This window comes from Leopardus geoffroyi, chromosome D2 (genome assembly GCF_018350155.1).
Source record: "Leopardus geoffroyi isolate Oge1 chromosome D2, O.geoffroyi_Oge1_pat1.0, whole genome shotgun sequence".
NCBI lineage: Eukaryota > Metazoa > Chordata > Mammalia > Carnivora > Felidae > Leopardus > Leopardus geoffroyi.
The window spans coordinates 48,410,033-48,433,637 of record NC_059334.1 but is presented as its reverse complement, the minus strand read 5'-3'; the positions used below and the strand labels follow the sequence as shown (position 1 = coordinate 48,433,637).

The window sequence follows — 23,605 nt, the reverse complement described above, 5'->3', positions numbered from 1 at the left end:
CATAAGTCAGTGGTTCTCAGCCTGAGCAATTCTGCCACCCAGGGGACTTTGGAGATATTTTTGATTGCCATAACTGTGGTAGTGTTATTGGCATCTAGTAAGAAGAAAGCAGGGATGCTGCTAAATATCCCATAATGTACAGGACAGCCACCCACAACAAAGAAGTATGCAGCCCCAAACCTCGTTAGTGCTAATAACACTGAGACACCTGCTGTAAATTGATTTATCCACTAGTACAGCCTAATCCCAACTTAGAAGGAAAACAGCACTCAGTGGGTAAAGGAAACCTGAGGTAGGTTAGGTAACGTACATACACACACACAACTTCCTCAACAAGATGCTAAGTCAGGGTGAGAGAACTGTTCCTTCGGTGACCAAAATTCTACCTTAGGAAATAGGAAAAAGAGCATAATTTTAAAAACGTAGTAAGAATACATTTTTCCCCAAGGGCTTGCTCCTCCACGTATATTTCTTCAAAGCCTACTTCACAGCAGAAACTGTAAGAAGATAATACTATCAAAATTGCCCATCCAGACTGGTAAACCTCTCTAGAGAAGTTGGCAATGCACTCACACAGTCAATGACAACTTTAGCTGCAGATCTCAACAAGATCTAAGAACCCAAACTCAAAGTTCCTTGCTTAGCTTCAGAAGAAAAAAAAAAAAAAAAAGAAAGAAAGAAAGAAAATAGCGGGGTGCCTGGGTGGCTCAGTGGGTTAAACGTCTGACTCTTGATTTTGGCTCAGGTCATGATCTCACAGTTCATGGGATCAGGCCCCACGTAGGGCTCTGTGCTGTTGGCAAATTCTCTCTCTGTTAGCAGTTGGGATTCTTCCTCTCCCCCTTTCTCTCTGCCCCTCCCCCGCTCAAACTTGCTCTCTCTCAAAATAAATAAATACACTTAAAAAAAAGTGGCAAACATTCACAGATCGGTCAAAACAAAGAAAACAACAGTTCTGCTCTTCCCACAGGAATCATCAAAAAACTACACAAGACTTAGGAGGAATGACTTTTTTTTTTAATTTTTTTATGTTTATTTAGTTTTTGAGAGAGACAGAGCACGAGTGGTGGAGGGGCAGAGAGAGGGGGAGACACAGAATCGGAAACAGGCTCCAGGCTTGACGCAGGGCTCGAACTCAAAGACCAGAAGATCATGACCTGAGCCGAAGTCGGATGCTCAACTGACTGAACCACCCAGGCGCCCTAGGAATGACATTTTCAAAACTGAGAACAAATAACACTTGGTCTACACTCTACCAAAAGAAAAAAAAAATGCAGATAGAAAAGAATTTCGAATATGAATGTCATTGTTATAATTCAGTTAAAGTCTGTGACCACTCTGCCAGACTACAATATGGCTTTTCTTGATTATTTTATAACAACTTTACCATGTCACGATTTCCACCCATGGGAGGCCAGAAGTTATCCAGCACTATCCCTGGCTGAGGTATAAATCACTTTGACCTGACTCTGAAGCATCATTTGCCGGTCTGAACTTGGCCTTTGTCCTTTCAGTGTTAGGAAGGACTTAAGGTGGCCCATTTCAAAGTTGGACAGGAGTATCTGTTAGAAATGTGTCCATTATGCTGAGTCAAGAGCTCTTCCCTTCCATCTACAAGTGTCAGTTTTGCCCTAGGTTAGAAACAGTGAAACAAACCTAATTATTGATCCATCAGCCCTTACTGTTTCTGTAAGATTATCATACCCTCCCCATCCCAAGCCTTTTTCTTTTCTTCTCCAGGCTAAAAAATGTGCTCTCCTCATGAACTGTGTTATAGCTAGCTTGATTACGATTTAGTGAGAGACAAAAAACAAACAAACAAAATAGAAGAGTTAGAAGCAATCTTAGAGATCAACCAGTTCAAACCCAAACCCCCTTTTATAAATGAATAAAGTAAGGCAGAGAAAAAGCAAGGTTGCTTGCTTGCCAGAGGTCAGGCAGTTATTTAAAGAAAGTCGGGAGTGGAACTCAGGTTTCCTAACTCTTATGCCTAATGCTCTCAGAACTATACAAAGTTGCAAAATATGCTGTGTTAAGTAACAGAATTGACATAATTTCTTTAAAGTTTTATGATAAAAAAAAATAACTTTCAGTTTTAACAAGTTAAAAAAAAAACTTCACACCTCACATTGTCACAAACACCCTATGAAATAGTATAACTGTTATCATCCCCACTAGATGCATGGAAAACCCAGGCCAAGGTCATACAGTAAGCACTGCAGCTGGCTCCAGGGCCCATATTCTTAACTATGCTACCTAAGTACGAGAACATCTCTAACATTACCTCATCTGAATTAATAAACTTAAGACTTCCAGTAATTCTTTAAAATTTTAATGCTTTGATAGAACTTAATATAAAAGTTATCCTTCCTAAGAACATATTAAAATTATTCTTTAAAAATTCATGATAAATGTAAAGGATTACAGCATAAGGATTATAATTGATAAGCTATAAATTTAAACGATATATTATGCCAGTATTCCTGGCATGTCATTTTATTTTTTTTTAATTTTTGTAATGTTTGGGGTGCGTGGGTGGCTCAGTTGGTTAAGCATCCGACTTTGGCTCAGGTCATGTTCTCACGGCTCGTGGGTTCGAGCCCCGCGTTGGTCTCTGTGCTGACAGCTGAGAGCCTGGAGCCTGCTTTGGATTCTGTGTGTGTCTCTCTCTGCCCCTCCTCCACTCACGCTCTGTAACATTTATTTATTTTTGAGAGAGAGAGACAGAGCATGAGCTCCAGGCTCTGAGCTGTCAGCACAGAGACCAACGCGGGGCTCGAACCCACGAGCCGTGAGAACATGACCTGAGCCAAAGTCGGATGCTTAACCAACTGAGCCACCCAGGCGCCCCTAAAATGTCATTTTAACTTAAAAATCAGGTTATGGTATTAAAGTATCATCATCTACATCAACTACCTTGAAGAGATTCACCTAAAAGCAATCTAATCTTTCTTGGGTAACACAGAAGCAGTCCATTTACAGAATGGAGCTTCTTGAGAAACCTTAGGCAAGCAGAGTTCCATGCTCTCAACCATTTCTCAAAGACTCTCCCAAATTAAGATTGTGTGCCATAAACAAAACAAGCACTAGGCAAATAAAATATTACATCTGCCTAATTCATACTAATGTAATAAAACATAAATAAGTAATAAAAATATGGATTAAATATTTAAGATTAGCTCCTCTTCCATCAAGACTCTATTAAAATGACAGTGATGCAACTTTTAAAAAAGAAGCTTACATTTCTGGGAAGATAGAATAAATATTCTTTTCCCTACCTGTCCCCACTATATACAACTAAAAACCCTGGACATTATAATATAAAACAAATATAAGATGCTGAAAGGCAGAGAAGAAGATAAACCAGATAGGAACCTCAAGATTCAAGGAACAACATAGTGTTGGGTTTCCTGGGTTTTCTTTTTGCTTCACACAACCCAAACTTACAGCTGAAGATTTGGCAATTCAGAAACACCAAGGGGTACAGACCAAAATAAAGCCCCAAGAAAAGCCAGCTCTTTCGAATCCAACAACCAGAAAAGGGTAAGTCCAGAAAGATAAAAAAAAAACAAAAACAAAAAAACTTTAAGACAATAAAACTTTTAGACCTATTACTCCAGCCAAACACCACAGAAAAAAACTGCAGCTACACTCCTACCCAGTCCAGCAAAGACAGAAGGTAGACTAGATTTCCACTCCCACCAAGATGTAACAAAGCATCCCAGTATCCCCATCAGGATGGTATTAGAAAAAGCCAAGTTAACTAGCTGGGACTTTCATCCCCACCATTGCTATGCCTCGGTAAAAAAAAAAAAAAACAAAGTCTCAGCAAAGAAATATAGAATATAATGAAAAACCAAAAGGCAATTTCAGAACTGAAAAATATAATTACCAAAATACAAAAATCAATAGATGGACTCAAGATCAGAATGGTGGGGACAGAGAAAAGTCAGTGAACCAGAAGACAGAACAATAGAAACTACCCAATCTGAATGACAGAGAAAAAGCTGACTGAAAAAGAAAAATGAATAGAGTTTCAGGTACCTGTAGGACTGTTACTAAAAAGCTAATAATCATGTCATCACAGAGTGCCAGGCTGAAAAAGCACTTGAAATAATGGCTGAAAATTCATTCCCAAATTTCACAGATGTATATACTTATAGACTCAAGATTCTGAGCAAACTCTAAACAAGATAATCCTAAAGAACTCCTCACCAAGATATGTCATAGTCAAATTTTTGAACACTACAAAAAGAGAAAACATTTTGAAAACAGTGAGAGAGCAGTGAGAACGCAGTGAGAGATTTTTCCTACAAGGGAAAAATCATTTAAATGATAGCAAATTTTTCATCAGAAACCACAGAGGCCAGAAAGAGACACAACACCTTTTCAAGGGCTGAAAGAAAAGAACTATCACCTTATAACCCTATATCCAACAAAAATATCCTTCAGAGAGAAAAGGAAAATCAAGACATCCTGAAATGAAACTATGAAAATGTGTCACTAGCACATGTACTCTAAAAGAATGGAATGGCTACATGATGTTCTCTAAACAGAAAAGAAAGAGAACTTTAACAAAGTACTGACAAATAGAGTTCAGCAAATATAAAAAGAATTATAAGCCATGACCAAATGAAGTTTATTCCAAGGATATAAGATTTGCTAAATTTTTGAAATCTATAATGTTGATATACAACATTAAGAGGCTTGGGGAGCCTGGGTGGCTCAGTCAGTTGAGCGACCGACTTTGGCTCAGGCCATGATCTCATGGTTTATGAGTTCGAGCCCTGCGTCGGGCTCTGTGCTGCCACCTCAGAGCCTGAAGCCTGCTTCTGATTCTGTGTCTCCCTCTCTCTGACCCTCCCCCACTCATGCTCTGTCTCTCTCTGCCTCAGAAATAAACATTAAAAAAAAAATTTTTTTTAAAAGAGGCTAATGAATAAAATCACATGATCATATCGATGAATGCAGAAAAAACATCTGACAAAATTCAACACCTGTTCATGATAAAAACTCTCAGGAAAATAAGTAAAAAATTTCCTTAATTTGATAAAAAGCATCTACCAAAACCAAAACCAAAAAAAACCCCAAAAACCAAAACATTAAAAAAAACCTATACCTAAAATGACATTTAATGATAACAGACCAACTGATTTCCCCATAAGACTGGGGAAAAGGCAACTCTTGTTTCACATGGTGCTGGTAGTTCTAACCACTGCAATAAGGCAAGAAAATGAAATAAAAAGCATGCAGACTGGAAAGTAAGAACTAAAACTGTACCTACTGCAGTTGGCCTGATTGTCTATATAAAAAATCCCAAGGAATCTACCAAAAAAGTCCCATAGTAAGCAAGTTCAGCAATATTGCGGGATATAAGATAAACATTACTAAAATTATTTGTACATACTAGAAATGAAAACAAAGACACAAATTAAAAATAAAACAACATTTATAATCATAAAAAAATGCATACTTAGGTGTAAAACAAAGATCTTTTATGCTGAAAAGGATAAAATGCTGATAAAAGAAATTAGATAATTAATAAAGACACATACTGAATACATGGACTAGAACTCAACAGAGTGAAGATGTCTACTCTTCCCTAGTTAATAAACAAGTTTTACAAAATTCCTATCAAAATCTCACCAAGATTTTTAGTATATATAGACAAGATTATTTTTAAATGTATATGGAAAAACAAAAGATTTACAATAGCCAAAACACTTTTGAAAGAAAAAAACAGAATGGGAGAAACCAGTCTACTGATTTCAAGACTTTAATCACAGAGTTACCATAATCAAGACCATGTGCTATTGGCAGAGGAACAGACATACAGATCAATGGTACAGGAGAAAGAACGCATAAACACACCCACACAAATATGCCCAAATGATTTTTGATAAAGCAGTTCAATGGAGGAAAGGCAGCTTTTCAACAAATAGTACCAGAGCAACAGGAAAAAAATAATAAACCTCGACCTAAGTTTCACACATTATACAATTATTAACTCAATAGTTTATGGATGTACATGTATAACATAAAACTATAAAACTTTTAGGGAGGAAAAAAAAGCATAGAAGAAAATCTCTAGGATTTAGGATTAGGCAAAGAGATCTTAAACCTGACACTAAAGTCATGATCCCCAAGTAGAAAAATTTACTAACTGGATTGCATAAATGTAAAAACTTTTGCTCTGCAAAGCGTGAAAGGAAAAACTACAGACTGGAAGAAAATATTTACAAAGCACATATCTGACAAAGAACTAGTATCCAGAATATATAAGCAACTGTCAAACTCAATTTAAAAAATCCAATTAGAAAAAAAGCAAAACCAATTTGCAACAACGTGGATGGAACTAGAGAGTATTATGCTAAGCAAAATTAGTCAGAGAAAGACAAATATCATATGACTTCACTCATATGTGGAATTTAAGACACAAAACAGATAAACATAAGGGAAGAGAAGCAAAAATAATATAAAAACAGGGAGGGAGACAAAACATTTAAGAGACTCTTAAATATAGAGAACAAACTGAGGGTTGCTGGAGGGGCTGTGGGAGGGGGGATGGGCTAAACGGGTAAGGGACATTAAGGAAGACACTTGTTGGGATGAGCACTGGGGATGATTCATAGGGGATGAATCACTGGGATCTATTCCTGAAATCATTATTACACTATATGCTAACTAACTTGGATATAAATTAAAAACAAATAAAACAAAAAGGCAAAACACATGAAAAGACTTTCACTGAGAGGATATATGGTAGCAAAGAGCATATGAAAAGATATTCAACCTCATTAGCCATTAGGGAAATGCAAATTAAAATCACCATGAGACATCACCACATACCTATAATAGGTATAAAATAAAATAAAAAATGGTTCCAACACCCAAATATAGGCAAGGCTAAGAAGAAACTGGACCACCCTTATATTACTGGGAGGAATATAAAATGATACATCCACTCTGGAAACACTTTGAAAATTTCTTTAAAAACTAAGTGCAGGGGGTGGAGCGCCTGGGTGGCTCAGTTGGTTAAGCATCCAACTTCGGCCAGGTCATGATCTCACCATTCGTGAGTTCAAGCCCCGCATCGGGGTCTGTGCCGATAGCTCAGAGCCTGGAGCCTGCTTCAGATTCTGTGTCTCCCTCTCTCTCTGCCCCTCCCCCACTTGCACTCTGTCTCTCTCTCTCCCCCCCCTCAAAAAATGAACATTAAAAACAAACAAACAAAAACCAAACAAACAAAAAAACCTAAATGTGTGGGGGCGCCTGGATGGCTCGGTCAGTTGAGTGTCTGGCTTTTGGTTTCAGCTCAGGTCATGATCTCATGGTTCATGGGTTTGGGCCCTGCATCAGGCTCTGTGCTGGCAGTGTGGCACCTGCTTGGGATTCTTCTTTCTCCCGCTCTCTCTGCCCCTCCCATGTGCATGTGCGTTTGCTCTCTCTCTCTCTCTCTCTGTCAAAATAAATAAATAAAGTTAAAAAAAAACAAACTAAACTTGTGATTATCATACAACCCATCAATTGTACCCCAGGACATTTATCCCAGAGAAATGAAGTAATTTGGTCATGCAAAAACCTGCACACAAATGCCTGAATTAGCTTTATTCAACCAGATGTCCTTTAGTAGGTAAATGATCAAACAAATTACGGTACAAGAAGATGTACCAAATTATGGTACATCTATGGTACATACCACAGAATACTACTCAGCAATAAAAAAGGAATAAAAAGGAACTATTTGGACATGCAACAATCAGGATGAATCTCCAGAGAATGCCAATTCAAAAAGGTCATAATTTCATTTATATAACATTCTTAAGAAAGACAAATTACTGCAATGGGAGAACATATTAATGGTTGCCAGGGGTTAAGAAAGCAGTGAGAGTGGGAAGAAGTGAGTATAACTATAAAAAGGGCAACATGAGGGATCCCTGTGGAAATGGAAATATTCTGCATCTTGACTGTAACAATGTCAATGTCCTGCTCCTGATGGTGTACTGTTAACTTTACCAGATGTTAATTCTGGGGGAAACTAAATAAAGGTTAGACAGGATCCCTTACAACTGCATATACACCTAGTTACCTCAAAATGAAAATTTTAATTTAAAGAAAAAAAGATATTTTAAATAAGTCTGCAAATGAGAGATTTTAACATGTTTTTGAAGACAGAAAATATGGAAATATTAATAACTTAGCAAGGTGGAGAAAGCCACAATGTAAAATACATGCAATGATGGATAAAGACACAAAATGAAGTAATTTGCCTATAAAACATCAAGGGGCTCACACTTCATGTTATGAGTGGGAGCAAGCAACAGGCCAAAAAAAAGTCTGTAAATAAAACAACTGGTCCACTGGACACATCCTCAACCAGAAACTGCTACCGGAAGTAGGGTGCTGTCATTAACACAAACCTAAATAACTTGTATTTACTTAGTCATCACTTTGCAGGCAATGAGGAACTTCATACTATAGAATGAAAAGATGATGATCCACTTTATGCAATGTAAAATATTTAGGAACTCTGCTGACTGGCTGTAACTCAGAAGGCAAACCACACGCCTGATGAACTTTAAGCTCTATGGGGCAAAAATCTGCAAATTGAAAACTACAGTGTGTACTGGTTCCTAGTGGCTATTTCTAGCAAAAGGTATTACAAGAAAGAAAGAAACTCAGAGAAGATCAGATTATAGTGTGACATTACAGATGGCTTCCACTGAAACAAGATAGAGGTATAGAGGCGGGTAAGCAATAAAGTATCTCTCAAAAATAAATTTGGTTATTTGTACTCTGAATTGACTGGAAGCAAATGGATAACGAGTCTAAGTTTCTGAGGGAAACAGGGGTGCCTGGGTGGCTCAGTCGGTTGGGCGTCTGACTTCAGCTCAGGTCATCATCTCGCGCTCCGTGAGTTTTGAGCCCTGTGTCAGGCTCTGTGCTGACAGCTCAGAGCCTGGAGCCTGCTTCCAATTCTGTGTCTCCCTCTCTCTGCCCCCCCCCCCCCCGCTCACACTCTGTCTCACTCTCTCTCTCAAAAATAAATAAATGTTTTTTTAAAAATTTACGTTTCCGAGGGAAATACACTGGCAGAGAAACTACAAGCCCACATTTAGAAGGTCTCTGACTGTTCAAGACCTAAAAGCAATTTCTGGGAGTCTAACCTTCTATAAAAAGATCAACTTCACAATACCCAAGGAGACTGCACGCCAAGCATCAATTCTGGATGTGTGATGAGGCCAAATAAGATCATGGAAAAGAAGAACTTCCTAAAGGTTGATCCCTGGGGCCATGAAGAAAAAGGAAGGTGAAGAGTTTCTCCCATGGAACAAAATCAGAATCTAATAAGAAACATCCTTTCCTTCCAAGGATGGGAGCCTTCCTTTATTATATCTGCCCATAAAGATTAAAGAACTGTTACAGGAGCACCTGGGTGGCTCAGTCCATTAAGTGTCCGACTTCGGCTCAGGTCATGATCTCACAGTTCATTCGTGAGTTTGGGCCCCGCATCAGGCTCTGTGCTGACAACTCAGAGCCTGGAGCCCGCTTCCAATTCTTTGTCTCCCTCTCTCTCTCTGCCCTGCTCGCATGTGCGCTCTCCCTCTCTGCTCAGAAATAAACATTAAGAAAAAAAAACAAAACTGTTACAGAAGAGTGACTACTGTCCCTCTATGCTTCACCTTCCAAATAGGACAGTTTACAAGTCATGTTGTGTTCTTACTGTAATACTTTTTGAGGGTTGAGGAGAAGGTGTGTCTTCTTAGTTCACTTGACTAAGAAAGGCTGATGTGGACCTGACAGCTGGCCAGGCATCACTTAGAGATCCTGTACTTTGAACTGAAGGCAATGGCTGGTTGGATAGGGGATTAGTGTGCTCTGGGTGTGGGAAAAAGAATGAAACAGTTTGGAGACCAGAATGACTAACTGAAACAGACTCAAGGCAATTTACCTACTACATCATTTCCTGTTTCTGGGCAAATGGGAGACTACATTTTCCAGTCTCTTTTGCAATTATGAGAGGCCATGTGACTGATTCCTAATAAGAGGACAGTAACATTTTCCACTTCTAGGCCCTTAAAAACATTCATTAAGATCCTTCATCCAGTTCTCTCTTCAACCGCCATCTTTGTTGTTCCTACTGTAACTGTTACCACAGTATAGCACAGCCCAGGGGTTTCAAAATTTGGGGTGCATACAAATCATCTTATTCTCATGCTGTAGATCTGGGATGCAGCCTGAGATTCTACATTTCTAATAAGCTCTAAGATGATACCAACATTGCTGGTTTATGAACTAAATTTTGAGGAGCAAGGGCTTAAATTACCAAGATCAATACACAATGAGAGAAAGATGATTCTCTGGAGAAACTGGTCTGGAAAAAGGTTTCCCACACAGTGACTGACCTAGAGAATTCCAGTCCACATTAAAGCAGGCTGATGGAAGGCTCTAGGAGGAAAGACCTCCAGAAAATTATAGAGACTGAAAAAATATGGATAATATGAGAGAACATGATAAAAAGAATGTGTATATGAAAAGTTATGCCACTGAAAAATGAGGTAACTTTAAAAAGATACATAAGAAAGAAAAAGCAATCACAGACTACTACTTGGCTCTATAGAACAGAGTGGTCACTGACTACTGATTTCAATAAAAATAGGGATATAGCCATAGTTGGAATGCAGAAAAGGTAAGTGAGGAGTTTAAGATGCCCAAATCCAAATAACAAGAAAGCAATGCATAATCTAAAACTGATAAATCAATAATGTGTATAAGCATTAAGTTTAGAACTATGAAGATAACTACCATAGAAATAAGAAAACAGAATTGCTGGGCCGCCTGGGTGGCTCAGTCAGTTAAGTGTTGGACTCTTGATCTTGGCTCAGGTCATGATCTCACAGTTTGTGAGTTTGAGCCCCGCATGGGACTGTGCACTGATGGCGCAGAGCCTGCTTGGGATTCTGTCTCTCCTTCTCTCTGCTCCTCCCCCGCTTGTGCTTACTCTCAAAGCAAATAAACAAACTTATATGAAAAAAAAATTATAAAAAAGAAAACACCTGTTTTTCAATATAAGCCCTCTGTGTTCACTATTTTTAAACAATATCTAAGTATTTTGATGAAAACTTAAACGTCAATTTTAAAATACAGAAAAATACAGGCGCACCTAGGCGGCTCAATCAGTTGAGGGTCCAACTTCAGCTCAGGTCATGATCTCACAGCTCATGAGTTAGAGCCCCGCATCAAGCTCTGTGCTGACAGCTCAGAGCCTGGAGCATATTTCAGATTCTGTGTCTCCCTCTCTCTCTGTCCCTCCCCCACTCGCACTTTGTCTCTCTCAAAAATAAAAAAATAAAAAAAACATTAAAAAATTTTTTTAAATAAAAATAAAATACAGAAAAATATAGAGAATTGGTAACAGACAATACAGGCAAGGGCATGGAAAAAAGGGTACCTACACATTATTAGGGGAAGTGTAGGCTGAAATAAAAATTGGGGCAACAACCGCCACTATACAATTTAAATCTCATTGACCAGACAATTCCACTTTTAGGACTCTATACCACACTAATACTTCCCATGAATGTTCAAAGACATACATACAAAAACAGTCACTTCAACACTGTTATAAAAGAGAAAAATCAGGGGCGTCTAGGTGGCTCAATCAGTTAGGCTTCTGACTCCTGATTTCAGCTCAGGCCATGGTCTCATGGTGTGTGAGACTGAGCTCCTTGTAGGGCTCTGCACTGACAGCACAGCCTGCTTGGGATTCTCTCTCCCTCTCTCTCTGCCCCTCCCCATTCATATGTGTGTGTGCACGCTCTCTCTCTCTCTCTCTCTCTCAAATACAAAACATTTTTAAACAATATTTTTTAAAATTTTTTAAAAAGAAAAATCAGAACACACTAAATATCCACTAACAGAGAAAGAGTTGAATGAATTATGAATATATGTGCCCAACTTGATTTCAGCCTTGTAAGATCCAGAGCAGGTAACCCAGGGAGCCTACCACACTTCTCATCTACAGAACTACAAGATAATAAATTTGTGTTGTTTAAGATTCTAAGTTTGTGGTAATTTCTTACACAGCAATAGAAAACAAGTACTTCTACAAAAGTTAAAGAAATGCATTAGTCCACTAATTAAAATCTATACCTCCAACTATACAGAGAAAGTCCTGCCTTTGTGCACCAAAAGACATGCACACAATGTTCACATAACCAGGGCACCTGGCTGGCTCAGTCCGAAGAGCATGTGACTCTTGATCTCGGGGGTGTGAGTTCGAGACCCACATTGGGTGTAGAGATTATTAAAATAAGTAAACTTAAAAAAACATTAGCATAAACAATGCTCATTACAGAAAAAAAATGACAACCCATTCACCAAGAGTACAAAGATCAAATTATGGAATATTCATATAATGTAATGCAATACATTAATGACATCAGTGAACTACAGCCACATACAGAAATATGGGTGAGTCTCAAGTCTCACTATGTGGGATGAAAAAGCAAGTGATGAAAGTGTACACACAGTATGATTCTAGTTATTACATTCAACGGTACCAAGACGGAAACAACACAGCACAGAAATGCAAATGTGATAAAACTATTAAAAAAATGAAACAATAAAAACAAGTTCAGGGTAGCAGTTATGTCTGTGGGGAGGTAAAAAGATAGGATGAGAAGGGGACCAGGGGGCACCAAAGATAATGTAAGATTTTGTTCCTAACTGGTGGTGATTACAAACTAATAGTATTTAAGTTTTAAACATGTTTCATAATTATTATAATTGTTATTCAATATTTAAAAGATGAAAACATCTAAGAATAGAAATTCCAGATAACCAAAACACACTTTTGCTTTTGTCAAAACATGTTCATTGAAAAAAAAATTATTCAAATATAAGAAAGTCCAATCATATTTTCAATATCTCTTAAAATCCCACCATGTAGACATAATCAGTAACAATTTGCTGAACATCCTTCTAGACACTTCTTATGCATGTGTGTACACATACATTTAAAAATTATACATAAAATTACTGTATACAACACATAAATGCTTATTCTATACATGCTCTTTACACCCTTGCTTTTTTAAGTCAACTGTATTGAGCCACAACTTACCTAAAATACACCCGTTTTAAATGTAATGCTAGAAAAGTTGTGACGAATTTAGTGTAACCACAAACCACTTAAAATTCAGAGAGAATATTTCTATCACTGCAAAAAAATCCCCTTTCTCCTCTGCAGTTCTTCCCACTCTGACCCAAGGCAATCACTAATCTCCTTTATTATACATTAATTTTGCTGGTTCTAAGATGAATGAAATTCTCCAGTATGTACTCTTTCGTGCCTGGCTTCTTTTGCTCAGCAAAATGTTTTCCAATTTCATGCCGTGATATTATCAGTATTTCCATTCTTACTGTGGAATAGTGTTCCATTGTCTAATGGTTGACAGACATTTGGAATAATTTCCAGCTTTGAAATCTAAACATTGTCATTACACCATTTGTGACATAACCTTTTATTTTATAACCGGGGGTGGAATTCCGGGTTATCCCACAAGTGTACGTTTAACAGGAAACTGTGACACTGTCTTCCAAAGTGCCTATATCACGATACACTCCTAACAATTTTTTTTTTAATTTTTTTTTCAACGTTTATTTATTTTTGGGACAGAGAGAGAGAGAGCATGAACGGGGGAGGGGCAGAGAGAGAGGGAGACACAGAATCGGAAACAGGCTCCAGGCTCTGAGCCATCAGCCCAGAGCCCGACGGGGGCTCGAACTCACGGACCGCGAGATCGTGACCTGGCTGAAGTCGGACGCTTAACCGACTGCGCCACCCAGGCGCCCCACTCCTAACAATTTATGTAAGTTCTGGTTGCTCTACATCTTCACCAAGCCTTGATATCATCAATGTCTTCAATTTTAAGCATTATTGTAGGCAAAGAGTTGTTTATAATTTTGATTTGCACCTCCCTAAATATACTGAGAATTTTAAAACGTGCCTATTGTAAATTCAAATATCGGCTTTTGTGAAGTGTCTGTCCAAATCTTTTATCAATTTTATAATTTGAGTTGTCTGCCTTCTTATTAATGATTCGTAGAGGTTCTTTATACACACTGGATAATTTGTCGGACATATGAATTGCAAATATTTGCTCCCATTCTGTAGCAGATCTTGTATTTTTCCTAGCAGTGTTTTTTAAAGTGAAGAAGCTTTTAATTTTTCTTAAGTCTAATTTAACATTCAAAAATTTTTATCATGAATGCTTTTCGTATCATTCATATGACTGAAGGCTTTCTTCATCAGACTAGCACCACAACATGAATGTCCTTACCACTTCTATCATAATGTTGGATTTGAGATTCTAGACAGTGTAATGGGCCAAAGAAAGAAATTAAGGAAAAAAAGAAGGCAAGCAGGCAGGGAGAAAGAAATAGTTGTAGAAAGAAAAGTTGTAGAAAGAAAAGTTGTAGAAAATTATTTAAAAAGTAACCAAAAGACTACTAGAAGTAGTAAGTGAATTTAGAAAGTCTACAGATATAAAGGTAATATACAAAACCAACTGTATTTCTACATATTGGCAATAAACAAGTGGAAAATAATTTTAATCTCATTTATAATATCAAAAACAAAATATTAAGATAAAAATTTGACAAAATATGTATAGGACATGTACACTACAAAACTAAAAATAATCCTTTGAAACAGATCTTTGAAAATAAAAAACAAAGGTAAAGGATTTATACTAACCAATTTCAAAACACACAGCCACAGTAAGAAAAGCAGTACAGTATTGACATAAGGACAGATCTACAAATCAACAGAAGAGTGAGTCCAAAAGTAGATTCACACATATACCATCAGTTGATTTCCAACAAAAAATGGCAAGATAATTCAATGGGCAAAGGCTGGAGAAAGGACAAGAAATTCAATAGGGAAAGGATAATCTTTTCAATAAATGATACTAAAACAGCTGTGAATTCATAAAGAAAAGTAATAAACCTAGACCCCTATCTCATACCACATACCCTTTAACCCCTAAAAATAGATCATAGACCTACTATAAGAGCTAAAACTATAAAACTTTTGAGGGAAAAATTCTGTGGTCTGTTTTCTTTGTATAATATTTCAGATATACTTGTATATTAATAAATATACATCTTTTATATTTTTTAAAAAAGTAAGAAAAATAAAAAGCAGCGAATCCTTAAAATTTTTTTATACATGTAATTATTTTTAAAAATCAAATTTTAGGGGTGTCTGGGTGGATCAGTTGGTTAAGGGTCCAACTCTTGGTTTCAGCTCAGGTCATGATCTCACAGTTTGTGAGTTTGAGCCCCATATCAGGCTTGGTGCTTACAGTGCAGAGACTGCTTGAGATTCTCTCTCTCTCTTTCTCCCTCTCTCTGCCCCTGCACTGCACATGCTCTCTCTCTCTCGAAAAACAAATAAGCATAAATAAAATAAAATAAAATAAAATAAAATAAAATAAAATATAATAAAATTTCAAAACCCACTGTGAATTCCTTACCCATACAGTCAAACAATCTTTCTTCAACTGAAATTCAGAAATATTCAAAGGAAAAGAAAAAAAGTCTTCTTCAACCTCCTTTCATATGGTTTCAGTAAACTGAGGCTGCTTCTAGGGAACTCAAGTTTGCCTCAATAACTATTTTTTGAGTGCTTTTCTAAAGCCATAAATAATAAAAACAAATCTGCCTAAAATATATTAATACCATCCATAATTTTTATAAAATGGTTACCAGAGGATCATGACAATATGAGAAATACTCTGTACTGATATATGGTTTGGAAGTGCCCTGTCCTAGTTGATAAAGATTCTTAATTTATCACATAGGATTACAAAGTTTGGGAATTATAATAAAACAAGAACACTATAATAAAACAAATTTAAACTATTCTAAGCATAAATTCCTCCCCCCCCAATAATTTAGGGGATATCTCAAGAAATGTATTACCCTTGGGGCGCCTGGGTGGCTCAGTCGGTTAAGTGACTTCAGCTCAGGTCATGATTTTGCAGTCTGTGAGTTCGAGCCCTGCGTCGGGCTCTGTGCTGACAGCTCAGAACCTGGAGCCTGCTTCGGATTCTGTGTCTCCCTCTCTGTCTGCCCCTCCCCTGCTTGCTCTCTATCTCTCTCTGTCTCTCTCTGTCTCTCAAAAATAATAAACATTAAAAAAAATTTAATTTTTTAAAGAAATGTACTAATTACTCTTAGACACAAGTTGTGGTTAACAAAATGATGATAAAAAAGAGTCCAATATGGTTTATTAATTTAACCATCACAGCTTTCCACAACACCAAAATGAAAGGCAACACATAATGCAAAATCACTGCCCACGTATTATTTATTGTGCACAAAACAAAGTACCCCAAAACTCATTTAAAACATAAACATTTACTATCTAACAATTAGTATGGGTCAGGAATTTAGACAGCTTAGCTCATGGTTTGCGTGAGGCTGCAGTCAAAACTGCTGGGTAGCGGAGCAACTTCTTACTAGACATGTCTGAAGGCAAGGGAAACAAAAGCAAAAATGAACTATTGGCACTTCATCAAGATAAAAAGCTTCTGCACAGCGAAGGAAACAATCAACAAAACGAAAACAAAACAAAACAAAAGGGCAACCTACAGAATGGGAGAAGATATTTGCAAATGCCATCAGATAAAGGGTTAGTATCCAAAATCTATAAAGAACTTACCAAACTTAACACCCAAAAAATAGGTAATCCAGTTAAGAAAGGGGCAGGAGACATAAACAGATATTTCTCCAAAGACATACACATGACTAACAGACACATGAAAAAATGTTCAACATCATCATCAGGAAAATACAAATCAAACCCACAATGAGATACCATCTCACACCTGTCAGAATGGCTAAAATTAACAACTCAGCAAACAACAGATGTTGGCAAGGATGCGGAGAAAGGGGAACCCTCTTGCACTGTTGGTGGGAATGCAAACTGATGTAGCTACTCTGGAAGTCTGGAGGTTCCTCAGAAAGTTACCACCTAGCAATTGCACTACCAGGTATTTATCCAAAGGATATAAAAATACTGATTTGAAGAGGCATATGCACCCCAATGTTTATAGCAGCACTATCAACAATAGCCAAATTATGGAAAGAGCCCAAATGTCCATCAATTGATAATGGATAAAGAAGGTGCGGTATATATATATATATGTATATATATATATATATATATATATATATATATATATATATATATGTATATATATATATATATACAATATTACTCAGCCATCAAAAAGAATGAGATCTTGCCATTTGCAATGAGATGGGATGGAACTAGAGTGTATTATGCTAAGTGAAAGAAGTCAGAGAAAGACAAATGCCATATTATTTCACTCATATGTAGAATTTAAGAAACAAAAGAGATGACCACAAGGAAAGGGAAGGAAAAACAAAATAAAACAAAAATAGAGAGGGAGGCAAACCATAAGAGACTCTTAACTATAGAGAACTGAGGGTTGCTTGAGGGGTTGTGGGTGGGAGTATGGGCTAAATGAGTGATGGGCATTAAGGAAGGCACTTGTTGGGATGAGCACTGGAGATGATTCGTAGGGGATGAATCACTAAATTCTACTCCTGAAACCAATACTACACTATATGTTAACTTGAATTTAAAGAAAATCTTGGAAAGAAAAAAAAATGTTGGCCAGGCTATAGGATCATCTGAAGGCTTGGCTCTATATAAAAGGAAGGAAGGAGGAATTTGCTTCTAAGTTCATGTGGCTGTGGCCAAGCCTTGATCCTTTATTGCATGGGCCTCTCCTTAGGGCTGTTCACAACATGGCAACCTTTTTTGTGTTTTATTTCAATATCTTTCTTTCCACCAATGACTTTTTTAGGTGTACAATTCAATGGCTTTTAGCATACTCACAGAATTGTGCAACCACCACCACAATCAATTTTAGGACATTGATCATCATAAAAGAAATCCATTATGCAGCAAATCTTCCCTCTTCCCCCACCCGAAATGCCCAGATCTGTGCAATCACCAATCTATTTTCTGACTCTATAGATTTGTGTATTCTGGACATTTCATATAAACATAGCCATAAAATAACGTGGCCTTTTGTGACTGGCTTTTATTATTTAGCATAATGTCTTCAAAGTTTATCTATGTTGTAGCATGAATCTGTACTTCATTCCTTTTAATGGCTGAGTAACATTCCACTGTATGTATAAACCACAATTTATCCATTTATCAACTGGTATACATTTAAGTTACTTTTATTTTTGGCTACTATGCATACTGATACTGTAAACATTTGCATACAAGTTTTGGTGTGAATATATATTCTCATTTTTCTTTGGGTATAAACCTAGGAGTGGGGTTGCTATGTCATTTGCTATCCCTGTGTTCAGCTGTTTAAGGAACTACTAGACTGTTTCTCAAGGGAGCTACATCCCTTTCCATTCCCAATAACAGAGTATGAAGATTCCAGTCTCTCCACAATCTCTACAACACCTGTTATTATCTGTCTTTTAGATTATAGTCATCCCAGTGGGTACAACACAGTAATTTACTGTGATATTGATTTGCATTTCCCTGGTGGCTAATGAGATCAAGCTATTTTTCGGGTGCTTATTGGTCATTTGTATGCCTTGTTGGAAGAAATGTCTATTCAAATCCTTTGTTTTTAAATTGAGTTCTTCTTTTATTGTTGAGGTGTAAGACTTCCTTACACACTCCCATTAGAAATTTATTATTAGATATATGATTTGCTCATAGTAAACACTAGAGAGCATGTGGATAGGGTATCAGTAGGAACTCTCATACAATGAGGGTAGGAAAGTAAAACAGCACAACTACAAGGGAAAGTAATTTGGCAATACTTGGAAAATTACAGAGGCCCATACCCTACAAGCAACAATCCCAATCATAGATGTTTACCTCAGCAAAACGCTTACACTTGGTAAAAACTAGCAAGGGTGGAAACGTGGGGGAAAAAACATGAATGAAACATAGAAACCTAAGTGGAAAAGACGCAGAAAAAAATCCACATACTACAATGCCATTTATATAAAGTTCATGGGGCGCCTGGGTGGCGCAGTCGGTTAAGCGTCCGACTTCAGCCAGGTCACGATCTCGTGGTGCGGGAGTTCGAGCCCCACGTCAGGCTCTGGGCTGATGGCTCAGAGCCTGGAGCCTGTTTACGATTCTGTGTCTCCCTCTCTCTCTGCCCCTCCCCCGTTCATGCTCTCTCTCTCTCTCTGTCCCAAAAATAAATAAACGTTGAAAAAAAAAAATAAAGTTCAAAAACATTCAAAAGTAAACGTTCTGGGGGGTGTATACACATAAAATAAGTTTATGAAGAAAAGCAAAGAAATGGTAGAATTCAGTCTGGTGGTTACTTCCAAAGGGATGGAAGGGGAGGTGTCTAATTAGGAAAAGGCACACAGTTTCAATGGTATAGATAATATTCCATTTTTTGAGCTTTGTATATGCAAATTACTTATTTCTGTATTGTGAAGTATTTCATAAACATTTTTTTCAGAGAGCTACACTAATACCTGAGTATCTCTCTAATATAGACACACACTGAAGAAGTTTCATCCCAATATACTTCATGCAGATGAGGAGTATTGTAGTGAACCAAAAACTACATATAAACAAGATCATCAATTATTTTTAATCCAATGAAGTGTATGCTTTGTAGAACAGAAAAGATGGATTCTCTGCCTTTTCCTGCTTCTCCCTACCTTTCTGTCAGCCTGTCTTCCTGATCCCACCTTTACCACAGCAATCTGGATTAAATACCATCTCCTCTAGGAGGTTCTGCCATTCAATCCATCAGCCTTATGCGTGCACATCCTCCTCTCAATTTCCATAGTATTTGTATCACTTCAAGGCCCTCATCACATTATCCCTGGAATGCATGTGATTTAGCTCCTCTGTCAAAGATAAGTACCTGAAGATTCAGAACACTGATTACATCAGTCTGCTCATAGAAGGCACTCGGTTTTTTGTTGACTATTGAACGAATGAATGAATGAATCTGAAAATTCAGGAATTTCAGGATGAGGTGAGTAAAGATCTGGCCTAGCCTTCTTTAAAATTCTCAAAAACTGAGGAATTAAATAATTATACTCCTTGAAAAAGAATTTCAACATTGAAACTCTTCAAAATATAGCAAAGATAAGATTAACAAGGGTCGGTTAAAATATAAAATGTTTATAGTGCATATACTGATTAACATTCCATAATCACAGGGGGCCAAATCAGAGGTGTAAGAACTTCCTGAACAGTCCACTGCCTTAGAACACGTCTTGAAGTCAATCATGTAACTGGAGAACAGGTAGAGTTCTATCTTTTATAGAAAAAAAAAATAGTGCATGCTATTTCATGACCTAAATTTGTTACTTTTAGAAACTTTGACAACTTTTATTTATTTTTTTGCTTTCAGATATTTAAATTGTTTCCTACAAAAAGTATAAACCTAAACATTATGTGCTTACGGCAGAAAAGGGACGTACACGGGGAGGGGGGGGCGGGCGGGGGGAGTTTGGGCGGGGGGATGGAGACCACAAGTGAAACAGCTGTTTCTCAAAAACTAGGTGCTACTGGGGCGCCTGGGTGGCGCAGTCGGTTAAGCGTCCGACTTCAGCCAGGTCACGATCTCGCGGTCCGTGTGTTCAAGCCCCGCGTCAGGCTCTGGGCTGATGGCTCAGAGCCTGGAGCCTGTTTCCGATTCTGTGTCTCCCTCTCTCTCTGCCCCTCTCCCGTTCATGCTCTGTCTCTCTCTGTCCCAAAAATAAATAAACATTGAAAAAAAAAATTAAAAAAAAAAAAAACAAACTAGGCGCTACTGCTGGATAACAAATAGGGAGTCTTAACTGGTTGAATCAATTCATTTCTGTCTATGCATCTATAATTCCTTCCTGGAGCTAAGTTAAAGAAGACAAAAAATGTTGGAAGGAGGGCTGCTGCCAGATTTAGCAAATAAAAATGCAGTAAGCCCAGTTAAACTTGAACTTCAAATAAACAATGTTTTTTTTTTTAGTAACGCATGCCTTATGAAATATTTATACTAAAAACTTATTCATTGTTAATCTGAAATTAAAATTTAAACTAGGTTAGCTGTATTTCATCTGGCAACCCTAATTGAAGCCAAAAAAAATGGAGCAGTAATCAATCCAATTTCCTCACTTTGTGGTAGAAACTGAGCCCCGATGGAAAGAAGTAACCTACCTAGACCTACACCAAAGATGAAGGAAGTAGGTCTACTTTGAAAAGAGAAAACATATTCTGCTAGGTCACCTTGGGTTCCATTCATAGTCCATTCAACCTCCAATCTTGCTCACTTCACAGAAGCACCAAGTGGACAACTTGTAAAAGTTTATGGTTTTCCTCTTTCGATATAACACTTCAAGTTTCAGTAAATCTCTCATCAATCCCAGTCCTTGAAAACAACAATCCAAAAAAGTAAGCATTTCTCTTAAACAAAATCATCCTTATAATTTTTGGTCTACCAACCACCCCTTCATATTCTGTTTATATGTTCACACACCATATGAAACATGACCTCCTTTTCTCCTAAACTCAGTTCTCTCAAAATCCAAAATTCTCTTGCTCCAGGGTTTCAAAATTTGTAATACATTCATATCATTCCATGACTCTACGATTTTAAGTCATGTACCCTCTCAACTTTTGTATTTTTCAGAGGTAATGTCCTAATCCATTCAGTTGAGTCTAAAAAAAAAAGTCTTGGCAAAAAAAAAAAAAAAAGCCTTCCGTTCCCATTCTACACCTGAGCAACAACGAGCAATGCGCATAAGGTCTCACTATTACAAACACACACTTACTTGCCTTGGGCCTGGAATGCAAGAAAAGATGGAAAGGGAAACGTCCATTGGAAATTTGGGGGGGCCTTTCCCAAATCTATATGAGGAATACACTAATCGTCTCTCTAATTGCATGACATACAGTCGAACAAAATCGAAGGAAAAATAACAGAAAACTCCACATAAGCAAAAGATCCATCCAGAGCCTACCAAATTAACACTCAAAACATTTCCCCAACAGTATACCAATACTTCTCAACCTGTGATCTCTGGGGGCCCTTAGAGGTGGTGCAGTGGAACAGGAAGACAGCGAAGCGGAAAAAAGGTTTCGTTTTTATCTTTTTTTTTTTTTTTAACTGGGCTTCCAGAAGAGGTTCAAAAAAGGGTTCGTTGCATCAAAAACGCCTGAAAAAAAACGCAGTAACATAAACCATTACGACTTTGTCTAGTAAGTTTTCTATTAAAAACTTCACCCAGGTGAGTAAGAATCCAAATCGTTGTCAGGTGGAAAATTTAAAGACAAACAGGAACTTAGCAATTAAAAGACAAATATCTACCTAAGTGTTCCCTCTGGCAGCTTCCAAAGTATGCGGGTGTCTCGAGATCACACACGTCAGAAGTGGCAGGTCCTCACAGATCATCTAGTCCAGACATTCATTACAGATGTGGAAACTCAGGCCAGGGCGAGGGCTGAGGCTGACTTGGACAAGGTCTCACAGCCCGCAAGGGCCAGGCCAGGCTTCAACTGGGACTCCACGCTGGCAGCCCGGGGTCCTCAGCGCCCCCCACGGATCCTGCGGCCCTCGGTTCGGCGCGGCCCAGAGAGTAGCCTCGGGCAGCCTCGAGCAGCCGGGGCGGAAGGGCCCACAGCCCGGGGTCGCTGCCACTTTTCGGCCGGCTCCGCGCCGAGGCCGCGACCCAGAGCCGTGCAGAGCTTGGGCCTCGGCGGCCGCCCCTGCCCAACCCACCTGTCGCGGACGGCACCGCCGGCAGCCACACCCCCTGCCGGGGTCCGGGGCTCGGCCGGCCTCGTCGGCGGCGGGCAGCAGCGACTGCGCGCGGCGTAAGGTACGCCCGTCCCAAGGCCGCAAGGGTTACCTCAGGTGGGCGCTGAGCTCGCGGCTGGGCCGCCCCGCCTCGCCTGAAGCATGCCGGACACCAGGACACAGCAGGGCCGCAGCTCGGCCACCGCCGGGCCTGTTTACACCCCTCTGCGGGAGGACGCCGCTGGCCCGTCACGTGACACGAGCGTCACGTGTCCGCCAAGGGGCGGAGTTGTGGAGGTGTTGCCCGGCAACGACGGCGCGCTAAGGGGTGGGCGGCAGCGGCGGTGGAGCGGATCTTCTGCGCTCTTCCGGTCTTGCAGCGGTGTGGGGGCAAGACCCGGCGTGTCCTCACCAGTCCGGACGCGGAAGAGGGAAGCCCCCCCCACAACTCCGGCTTCGTCCCTTTGTGACCCCTGGGCTTGACCGCGTATATTATTAGTCCGTTGAAAGGAGAAGGGAATTCAGTCCGGTATTCTGATGTTGAAATTGGAGGGAAAAATGAAAATACTACCTTAGGTAACGGTAGCAAACGAATGCCCAGAAGAGCATAGGCAATAATAGTTTTGTTTACCCTAACCAACTCTTTGGTTTGCTTTCGCCCCCTAATCTGGAGTGAATGGCTATCCCACAGCGTATTCCACAGCGTACTCCATCCTCACCCCCATCAAACAAAGGGTGTGAGGAAGGCTTGTGGGACTTTCAACTTTTATTTT

The 23,605-nt window shown here is 38.8% G+C and overlaps 1 protein-coding gene across 6 annotated transcripts in view; it reads right to left on the bottom strand.

The window, feature by feature from the left end:
• The window catches only part of MARCHF8 (membrane associated ring-CH-type finger 8), a 125,960-nt gene extending 102,862 nt beyond the window's left edge, over positions 1 to 23,098 (bottom strand). The window contains exons 1-2 of one of the 6 annotated variants that reach the window (XM_045438062.1): positions 22,404 to 23,058; positions 436 to 497 (exon numbers count right to left, since the gene is read on the bottom strand). The gene's annotated coding sequence lies outside the window, so the exon portion shown is untranslated. Of the gene's footprint in view, positions 1 to 435; positions 498 to 22,403 lie in introns of all 6 variants that reach the window. The other 5 variants (XM_045438057.1, XM_045438066.1, XM_045438060.1 and 2 more) reach the window with 5 other exon arrangements.
• Between the last annotated feature and the right edge of the window lie 507 nt (positions 23,099 to 23,605).